Source organism: Pogoniulus pusillus, chromosome 4 (genome assembly GCF_015220805.1).
Source record: "Pogoniulus pusillus isolate bPogPus1 chromosome 4, bPogPus1.pri, whole genome shotgun sequence".
In the NCBI taxonomy this organism is placed as follows: Eukaryota; Metazoa; Chordata; class Aves; order Piciformes; family Lybiidae; genus Pogoniulus; species Pogoniulus pusillus.
This window is the reverse complement of record NC_087267.1, coordinates 28,613,235-28,624,823: the sequence shown is the minus strand read 5'-3', so window position 1 is coordinate 28,624,823 and position 11,589 is coordinate 28,613,235.

Below are 11,589 nucleotides of genomic sequence, written 5' to 3'. Positions count from 1 at the left end.
TGGACTAGGAGACCTCTAGAGGTCTATTCCAACCAGTGCATTCTATGATTATATGATTTTTCTAGAATACCTAGACATGCTTATCAGTAAGTTATCCCTCTGGGTTTATCAAATCCCCTCTGTGTATGCAGTAAATATTTATCCTATTGAAAGTCAGGGTTGTGCTTTTATGCTGCTTCTTTTTATTTTAAGTCATCAGGAGGAAAACGTAACTGAGATGACTCCACCGCAAAGTGTGAAGTGCCTTCTGTTTCTTAACTTCTCTGAATTTATTTCAGTTACAGTGCTTCTTGTATGTTTGCAGAGGTATTTCTATTTTAAAAAAACTGTGTCTGTGATGACAGTGGAACAGCACCAGACAGAGAGATCTATCTTATGTGCACCAAAAGCAAAGGCAGTGGCTCAGTCAGAATGGATTTATACCCTGTAATAGTTGGTGCTGAGAGCCTAATGTCCATACAGATAATTTCTGAATGTATACTTCAGTCTGGCTTTAGTGCAGTCTTATGGGCTGAATGACTGATAATAGGCAGAGTATATGAGGAATTCTGGATTGCTTTTCTCTAACTTAATGTAATCCATAAGGAATTCAGTTGATGCACTCTAAGAATGCTGCACAATGTGAAAGTGGATTCAACTTGAAGAAGTGCACTTCTGATTTGAACTAGGAAAAATTAATAATGTAGATGCAAAGAATACTGAAACATTACAACATTCCTAAGGCATGGGAGAACAGTTTAAAATCACTGCCCTGAATTACAATATGAGGAATGTTTAAAACCTAGTTACCTATAAACTTTAGGTGAACTACTGTGAAATAGGACTGTCTGGGTCACAGTTCATCAAAAAGATAAATAGCAAAATGGTCATACTGCAAACAACAATAATGCCATGCTTATTTTTACTTGCATGGAGAAAGTCATCAATGTCTAGGAAAAATATGTTCCTAGGAAGCTCTGAGTTTTGGGTTCTAGGAGTTGCTTGGGTTTTTTTTACGTTGTTGTTGGTTGTTGCTTTGTTTATTTGAGATGGTTTGTTTTTTTTTTTTATGAGGATTTCATTTGTTTGTTGGGTTGTTTTTGTTGTTGGGGTTTTTTTTAAGTTTCCAAACATATCAGGAACACTCAACCTCCAGAGAGAGTGATTTCCCATTGGAATGGGCTGCCCAGGGAGTTGGTGGAGGCACCATCTCTGAGGGTCTTCAAGAAAAGACTGGATGAGGCACTTAGTGCCATGGTCTAGTTGATTGGATAGGGCAGGGTGATAGGTTGGACTGGATGATCTTGGAGGTCTCTTCCAACCTGGTTGATTCTATGATTCAAGAACCTTCGATTCTTAAATTTTAAGCCCAGTAAAGGTAGAAAACCATCAGCATTATTAGAATACTCTTGTGAGTAGCACCATGTTCTGTTCATCAATCTGCTCTGCCCATTTTCTTAGCCCTCACTGAGAAATTAAATAATCCTGACTGACAACTGACACATTAATTGCCTTTGAGGGAGCACACCTTTAAGAAACAGTAATTTAAAGTCTTCTGCTTTGGTGGAAGAATCAATTTGCAGCATCATCAGTCAGGGTTTTGACATGTAACTTTGCACTTGCCATTTTGTTAATAAAGAATCACACTTGAATCCTGAGAGAGAGTTTCCCTAAAGAGAAACTTAGATGTCTTTGTGAAATTAGGATGACTTTGATAGGGACATGTAATGAATGTTTAAATGAGTTATTAACCTTTCATGACTTCAGTAAGTATTACTGCAAGACAATTCATCATTATATTGTCATAAACTGCAAAAAGGTGAATATCACAGTAAGAATAATTTATTTTAAAGTTTATTTCTTGCTAGTTTTGTGCATAACAAAACCAGATTCTGTTGCTGAATAAGCTGCATGAAGACATAATATGTTGGTAATAACTTTGAATATATAAGTAAACATTCACAAAATTTATAAAAGTTCATCTTTTCTCATGCCTATTGTTTACTAAGTCAGAAATAGTTATACTATGATCTTTTCCATCAAAGATCTCCTTTGCATATATACCAGCTTATCAGAAAACAACTTTCTTTTTTTCCTGCTCTATGTAAAATATCAATGAAATTGAAAATTTTAGAAATTCTAAAATTAAAAAATGGTCACATTCAAATCCATGCTCACATCTGAGAGGGAGCACATTTTCAATACTTTGAATTTTGTTTTTTTCAAGATGGGTTAGGTGCATTTAAAATTGATTTTTCAGAATTAAAACATAGCTTTGGAGGATTGTTGCTGATTTTAGAAAATTTTTACTTCCTTTTTAAAGTCCAGTTTCCCTCACAAGATAAGACCTGATTTTTAACATTATTTTTTTTACTAGCCTTCCAATTTAAGCATTGGTTCAATTACCTTACAGCTTGGAAAATGAAGAAAACTATCATGTAAATCAGTTTCAGGAAACATAGCCTTTTGTGAAATAAAAATTACTCTTGCCAGTAAAGATGTTTTCAATGCAGCTTTTAAGTCTATTTGGAATAAGAGTAATAAGAGGGATGTTGTTTTAATGGTTTGTAAAGCATATATGTCTTTAAATCTTCTGCTGACATATCTGCAGCTCTATTAAATCAGCACCTTCTTTATAAAGGAGCAATTGTGTCTTACAACAGTAAGAATGTCTCTTTCCATGGCAAGATATACACATTCTGTAATTCTCTTTACATACATGGAAAAGTATCTTGAATCACTAGTTTATTCTAATGTCTGAAAAGGAACTACTAATACTTCGAAATATTTATTTTGAATTATACTGAACAATGAGATATTAAAAAATTTCACATTTCTTCATTTTGAAAATAATATCTTTTTAGAGAGGTGAGAAATTGCTAATACTTCAAGGTTACTAGAATCTATTTCATTTAGAAATATACTCTAGTATACAGGGAAACAAATAACAGAGAAATAACTCCAGGGTAAACCAAAATGTTGTGAATGAAGACTTAGTGCGATAACATGGAGGAGTCTCTAAAACTGGAAATGGACTGTGTTGGAGAGGTGACACTTGCTCTCCAAGGGCTGCAAATTATTATACACAGGATGGAACTTGAATAGAACCAAGGTATGAGATAATTATCCACAAAAAGGAGCTGTATGTCCATTTGACACAATTCTATGACAATTATAAAAGAATGATGCCCTTTCCTGTAATGTATTTGCTCTCCTTATTTGTCATTTTGTCATCATGTCAGCAATTTGAAATTTGAAAGTTAAATCATAGCAAATTGTCACAGTGGTAGTTCATACAGTGTTAGAACTACATTTATGTGATTGTTTTAGTAAATGGCTCATTGGAAAAATATTTTCTGCTCAGTTGAAAGTTTTGCTGCAGGGACTGAAGCATATGAATCTGAAATACAAATTCAAGTTATTCATGTGTAAAACTTGACCTTTCTCTGATATATTCTTAATAGAAGTTTTCACTAAGTTGACTATGAAGTGAGGTTTGTGTACTCCATTTTATTCTTATCATTTGTAGTAAAATTAATACACCTTCCTTTCACTTAATATATGTACAATTTATTTTAATTTAATGAAAACATAAAAGTCACATAAGTAGGAAAAAAGCAAAAAGCAACTAAAGCTTTATGTAAGTTATTTGCTTTTAAAATGATCATATAAACTTCTGGTGTGCCATGTTCTCCTGTGTGTTAGATCCTGTTAATTCTAAAGTGCCACATAAGACTATGACAATATTTCTGCATGACTTCACTAGTTTTTATTTTTCAGAAAGTTACTATGAATGAATAAAAAAGCTATCCTAGAAATAGTGAAGAAGCTTTTATTCAGAATCTGGTATATCCGTGATCATCAGCAAGATACAAAATCTCCAGGCTATTGTGTCATCTTGACTGTTTTCTCCTGTGGCACAACATAAATAAAAGTTTTTTTTTCCACAGATATACACATTTGCACATTCAAGATACTAGTGAAACATTGCCTTCTCATCCACTCCACGAGTCATCAGACTTCAGACACACTGACTGGTGAAGCTAGTCTCTAGTCAGGACTCGAGGAAATGATTTCAAGCCATGCCAGGGGAGTTTCAGGCTGGGTGCTAGAAGGTATTTTGTCGCAGAGAGGGTGATTAAACATTGGAATGATCTGCTCAGGGCAGTGGTGGAGTCATTGTCCCTGGAGGTGTTTACACAGTGTGTGGACCTGGCACTTAGGGAGGTAGTTTAGCAATGACCCTTCAGTGCTGGGTCAAAGGTTGGACTGGGCGAACTTTGAGGTCTCTCCCAACTGTGATTCTGTGACTGCCAACTCAGCCCGAGTGTTTTGGGGAAGAGATTTGTACCTTCTGTATACAGGAAACCTGGAAAAGGAGGGAATGCATGTTTATGTGTTGAGGAAGGTTAGAGAATAATTGTAAAACCATAGAGAAGAAAACTCCTCCAAGGCGGTAGAGAATACTGGGGGAAGGTACAGGATATTGTAATTTGTTATCCCATTCCTTATCCTATATTTTCCCTATATGAGAAGTCAACTTTCCTGTCAGTGCTCTCTTTCTATTCTCCCTTGCTTCTTGCTCTCTGCTCTTAACTTTGTTTGGGTTTGCTGTGTGGGAGTTAGGCTTAGCTGGTGGGAGAGACAATTTTTGCTGTGCAATGTGGCATGTCTTGGGTCTGGCCCAGGGGAGACTGAGCCTTTGCTGGGTTATATCCTTTTCCCTTATTAGCTGTTGTATTTTTATCTGCTTTTGTAAATATTACTTCTATTTAAGTTCCAATTCTGTGCACGTGTTGTTATTTTACCCTTTTTTGAGGTAAATTCTCCATTCTGTCTGGAGCAGGCTGCTCAAACCAGTACATGATGCACAAGAGTGGCAGTTCTCAATCTGTGACTTTCTTTCAAGCACACACTTAATTACACAGGAGGATGCCACTTCTACAAAGGGTTTCTTTTTCTCACTGCATTGGAGAAATGTGCTAGAAGCTTCAATGTGACTTCTACAGAGAATAAGAATCTCAGCACTTGAGCATTTGCTTTTGCAGTTTAAATAATACATTTTCAAGACATCTCTTCTTGATGTACTCTCAAATAGATAAATAATAACATATTTTTGGCCTCAACTCCACTTGTTTGAAAACACCGTTCTGTTAAGTTGTTCTTGGTGGAAGGAATAGGCAAACCAGGGAGCCTAGCTTCTTTACCACTTTAATGGCCCAATTCATTAGATAAAGAAAAGGAAATTCTCTTTCTAGCTTGCTGCCATCCTCCTGCTGAAGGACAGAGGACTGCTCATACTACAGATGAAAGCACATGCTGTTGCACAGGTGTATCAAACTTACTATTTCTTTTTATAGAAATGATGTGAATTTTCACTCCATTTCTCTCAAGATTCAGATAAATGAGAGGTAGTGCCTCTTGCTAAATAGACAAAGTTGGAATGGCCTTTGAGTGGTTTGACAGGGACATGTTGGAGTAATTTATGTTAAACACTTCTCTCACAATCATTTACTACATAAGATAGTGCTTAAGAATTTGGATCACTCTGTATCTAGAAAGTGTGCAGGATATGTCTGCACAGCTCTACTATGCTAAAGTAGAGAGAAAGAAAATGATAGTACAAATAAACTCAGCAGAGTTGGAGATGATAAAGTTACACTAATCCCTTGCTGTTCTATGAGGCTTATTTTCACGTGTTTTAATTCCTTTCCCCACGTTCTTCATTTTCCTGTATTTAGTATTTTACTTTGAAATAAAACACAGTGTACCAGGGAGAATCTTACTTCACTGGTATTGATGAGACATCAGAAAAAAATGTGCTAGAAAATATTGGTCCAATTGCTCCAAGAAACTTTCATTAAATTAGAGTTTACCCTGTAGCACATTTGCAAGCTGTTCAGATTTCTGCTAAGTTAATCAATCTCCATAACGAGAACCTAGTTTTGTGGAATGCCTGAGGCCTTCTGTTCCCTGTTGGATCCTATAGGGCAAATCTCAGATTTGGTCTACTTTTAAGAGGAAATATCTTGCTTGCTGTGAACATATCCACAACAGCATATTCAGTACTTTCTCAGTTCTATTGCACTGTTTCCAAGACAACAGAAATAATTTAAGGTATGCCCATGGTCACCTGGAAATTTGCAACTGTTTCAATTTGTTGAAAGAATGATATTTCAAAAGTGCTTTGACAAAAATTGTTCTGAAGTTAAGTGGAATCTCGACAGATACATATATGAGCTTGATTTCTGCACAGAGGAAATTTTGAAGACCATGGAACTATGGATAAAATCAAACTGCTGACAAGAATCTGATCTGACTTGTCTGTATTTAAGTGAAATGCATTTATCACAGATCTTTGTCATTCTCTTTTGTGAGACTGAAGACAGAAGTGAAAATAAATAAATGAATCATGGGGCCATGGACAACTTGTATTCTTGATGTATGGGAGGGTTAATTACTGGTCTGCAATTTAATGACCTCAGAGAAATTCCAGCCATACTGCTGAGCAAAAGGGAAATGATGTTTTATTAGGAACTGAGTTGTTCAGAATAAGAAAACTTCAGGTATAAAGTGTTAACACTTATCTTTCAAGTTGAAAGTACAGAGTCTTAAAGGACGATTGCAAAGTAATATGTTCTGTTTGATATGCTATGGGATTTTGGCAACATAACTGGAATAATTCTAACAGCAGACATTAGTCCTTTATTCTTCTAGTAGATGATGAGAATGTGTCATGTTTGAAGATAATGGAGGTATAACTACAGTTATATGTCTCCATTGACATAACTTTATTGCTGCCTGAACTGAGACCTGCTCTCAGTTTAACACTTTTATCTTACTTCAGTATGAAGTCCCTGATACACTGATTCTCTTTTCAAGTCCTTCCACTTCTCTAAATGCAGAAATCACTCGCATTTTTTTAAAACTTCCTCTTCTTTCTTTGCCCTTTTGTTTTGTTTTTGGTTTTGTTTCTTTCCTTTTTGTGATGGTTTGGATGTTCCCCGCCCTCCACACTTTAGAAGGTACCCAGACTAGTCTCAGCCCACTCTGGGAATATAAATGAAGCTATTTATTTACAGCTAGCACAATATACAAGCAGCTATTTACAACATATACAGTTATATACAGAAATATACAAGGTAAAAGTGATACAGAAGCACAACTCCCCTCCCAGAAACCTGAGTCCCCAGGAGGGGCTCTCAACCACCCCTGCACCTTCCCCCTGCCCCTCTCAACCTTGCCCCAGTCCTAAAGAAGAATAGAGGTTTGGCCAAGAGGTTAAGAAGCAAAGGTGAGTGGCAGCGAGGTTAAGGAGATGCAGCTCAGCCAAAGCCCAGCCCGAGAGTGAAGACAAAATGGTGAAAGTGTTATCTAATGTTTACATTCTTCTTCAGCAAGACTCTGAGGGAAGGAGACATCACCATTGTTTTCCTTTCACAGCCTAAGATCTAGTTTTTCTCACCAAAACATTCTAGCCTGCTTCAAACCAGCACACTTTTGCATTAGGTTTGGCTGAGCTGGAGTTAATTGAATGTTGAGTTTTGTAGGATCAGGTTTTTCCAAATAGTAAATTTAAATGATAACCTGGTATAATCAGTAACCCTGAATAAAAGCCTCAGAGCTGTAATTCAGGAAAAAAAAAAAAAAAGCAGCTACTATCAGACAGAGGCTACTTATATTATTTTGGAAATCCCAGCTTCATTCTCAATGACAGCTTATTCAAGAGATTTCAAGGTCATGGTCAGAAAGCTCATACTACAGGAATTTAGGGGCTCTACCTAAACCAGGACTTTCATGACTCAAAGTGCTTGATAGTAGGGAGGGTATTGCAGAAAGAAGATTCAGGAAAGCCTCTCTGTTTTTTTCTTCTCTGAAGTATTAGCAGCAGAAATTGCTGTACTGAGTTCTGGCTAGAACAGCTGATCACTATTCCTGGCTTTGCCACCTTGAAAAATTGTTGCTTGAATTGATGCCAGGAGGACTTTCTAAACTGAAAGGGAATGAACAAATAAACATTTTGTATTAGATATTAAAAAAGCACAGGCAGTTTTGGAAATGAAGACTGCATCCATAGGCCATTCTACAGGAATATTGTCTTGTAGTTTGCAGCTTTTCTGCAGAATACTCTTGATTGCTCAATATTACCATTTTTGTCTTCCTTCACAAGGCCTATTTAGATGACTAGACTCTGAAGGGTAATGGATTCTGAGCAAAATTAAAGACCTTGCTTTTTTTCTGTGGGATACTCTTGGGTTAATGGGTAAAGCTATATATCCTCATTGAGGAGGACTAAGCGATTTCCCAAGATCTGTAGATGTGGCTTGCACTGCATTTACAGAGGAAGTATACACTAATGGTGAAGAACATAAAATCAAACTCTACTATTCTACTCTCTACCAAACAGATATCTAATGGTGTATTCTTCCTGTTAGGTGTGTAACTTAGGTATATTGATTTCACATGGATATTCCCAGTCTCATTAAAATAAATGTCCAGAATTTGGATGTACAGAGTTTAAAGCTGTAGTCCATTAAGAAGAGGTTCAGAGTTTAAATATGACTGAGCTGTGCAAGGGCTTTTTTAATAATCTCAGTCTCACACTAACTTGCATATTTTAAGTTACTCTTTGCAAGTCTGAATCTTTTTAAGCTTAGGCTTCCCAATCACCTTCTCTTTGTGCTCCCACATATCAAATAGGGAACGTGAGGCCTTTAACAACATGCAAAGTACTTGGAATTATACATTTGTCTGTATAAAACTAAGAATGAAATGTAGCAATACATTTCTGATCTTTGTCAAACAGTTTAAGGGACATTTGTTACTTGCATATCATGCAAGATTCATTTTGAAGAAGAGAGCTCTTTGGCATTTCAGTTTGTGTTTGTATTTACATTTATATGCTTCTAAAAAAAATCCCCACGCTACAAGACACAGAGGTAAATCTGTGTATCTACCAAATAATATATGTTGTTGCATTTTGGTAGCATAAAATTTTGCAACATACTAAGGTCTCAGAACTGAACACTGATTTGAACCTCACACTACAGGAGGAGCAGTGAGGAAAAATCAAATGAAAAATTCTAACCTCCAAAGATAAGCATAGTGAACATGATTTTGCTGTGATGAAGAGACAGGGAGGCAGCTTGATGCAAGCTAAGTTCCATTTATTGTGCTTTCAGCACTTAGTTATATACCTTAACATACAAGCTAAAAGATCATGCCAAATCCTAATTGATCATTAAGACAGACCTCAGTACATACCTCATCAAGACAGATCTTGTACGTTAGTAACTAGATGAGCAAAGGTTAACAAAACCACGAGTTCAAGCTTTACATTGTTTTTGTCTGCTGCAATCATTCTCTGAGGGAATTTCCACCCTCTGTTTACTTAACTTACTACTTTTCCCCTTTATACATTATGAACCCATGACTTATGTTCCAGTGTGTCAATATCAAGCAGCTGTACAGCACTAAAAGTCCTAACATTCCCAACATGATTTTAACTTAGTCTTTCAAAATGTAAGGTATATAGTTTACATTTTCTATTTCATTAATATTTCATTCCCTATATCTATTTTTCATAACCATGTGTCTATTTCAACCACTAAGACAGTCGGCAATTTTAAAGGCACTGAATAAAGACCCTTGTATAAAGATAATATAAGGAAAGCTATGAATATTCAAAACAGTTGCAATGTTGACCCAATAAAACAATTGTCAGGAATAATTATTTATTTTAAAAGTAATACTTTTATTTAAGATATGCAATTTATATTTAACTCAATTTTTTTAAAATCCATTTTTATTTGTTTGGTTTCCATTTATATATTTTTAAAATTAGATCCTCCTATGTTTCATTAACAGGATTTTTTTTTTTTTTTTTAATTTGCAATCCCACAAACTGTGTTAAGCTAATTATAAAGACTTAAAAGTTTAAATTTATTTTAAGTAAGTCTTAAAACTCCATCAATTACCCTCTGAAAGCACACAAAATTGCTGAACATTGGCAAGGGCTGAATGAGGGTGTCAGATCTTCTCTGTATCATTGCTTCAGGCTGCTCTTCTTTCCATACCTATTGAGCATGGGTAGTGAAGTAGTGGCTGAACATCCTATCAAAGCATCTACCAGTAGGTGATAAAGTGCCTTCCTAGATTGCTACTGATTGCCCCTAGGCTGTCCCACTGCCTTGCCAAACTCTCCTCCAGTACAAACTGTTGGCTGAAATCTTTCTCAGACTCAGTGCATGGTAGCTCAGAAAATGCTGTGTATAAATCACAGTTCATCTACGTTTTTTCTGTCTGCTAATTCACTGGCCAAAAAAAAAAATTTTTTTTTGCTCTTTATTGAGAAAGAAATTCCCTCTCCTCTCTTTCCCTCTCTGCATTTCTTGTCTCCTGCCATTTTTGTCTTAATTCAATAACAGCAAAGATAATTCAACACAGGACTCTGCACATTACTTTCTTTTACAGTTTATTAGTATTAAAAAACAAAAACCTGACTTCTTATTATCCTATAAATTTACATGATTAGTACTTCAGAAAGTGCAATACTTAAACATCATGAATTAGGGTATCACCAAGGCAAACTACACGAAATCAAGGAGAGACAGTAGTTTTATCTTACTTCCAGGACATAAGTGGGAGTTTAGGTTTTCAATCTTTGTTTGCATTCCAGAAGGACCACAGTTAATTCCCTCAATGCAGCATGCAAAAACAAGAATAGCCATTGTGTATGGCTACTGCAAACTTACTGCAGTATGAAAGATTCGGTGTGAACAGGAGTCTCTGGAGTGCCTTTGTGAGAATGATGCAATTAAGTTACAAAAGAGGATTTCAGAAGGCATTGTCAACCTTACAGCAACATTGTCATGGAGGGTAGCAGAAGCCCTTAACAGGCTTCCCTGCTGTAAAAGTTACAGTGTCTCACATTTTAAGCCAGAAGCATCGTAAAACCAAAACAATCCTCTAGTCCCATGAGAAGTTTCCTCCCTAGAGGAGATAAAAGGTAAACATTGGCCTTGTTTTCCAACTTTCGGCCTTGGTTCTCATGCACACTGACCACCTGCTGATGGGTTGAGCTTTGGGTGGTCCTACAGGTAGTTTTGGTAAGAATTCTCCAATTATATAGATTGATCGTAATTTTGTGCCAATCTGTAAGAATAACGTAAAATAGCTTGGACTGGAGGGTTACACCTCTTTTGAATATTATAAAAATGGTGTGCCTTCCTGGATCGGGGCTCTTGCTGGCTTGAGCTTGCTGGTACCCGCTCCTACCGCTCGCTCGCTAGCCTGCCTGCCTGCCTCGCTCCTGCCACGGCGACCTCACGTTCCTGATCGGCCCTGCCCAACGAGGGGCTCGCAGAGGCCTGAAACCTGCTTGGGCTCGATCCTGACGAACAAAGGGACACCGCCCAAACTTCGAACTTTGCTGAACTGAACTACGGAACAGTGAGTAAATCAGAGAAAGAACTCTTTACCTAAAGACTGAATAACTTTAAAGACTCAAAAGGACTCTAAAGAAATCACAGACTCTCCTTTATCTGCTATTTTCTGAACTGTTGTTCTACAGCTTCAATCCGAAAGAACTCACGTGGGGAATTTAGTTCG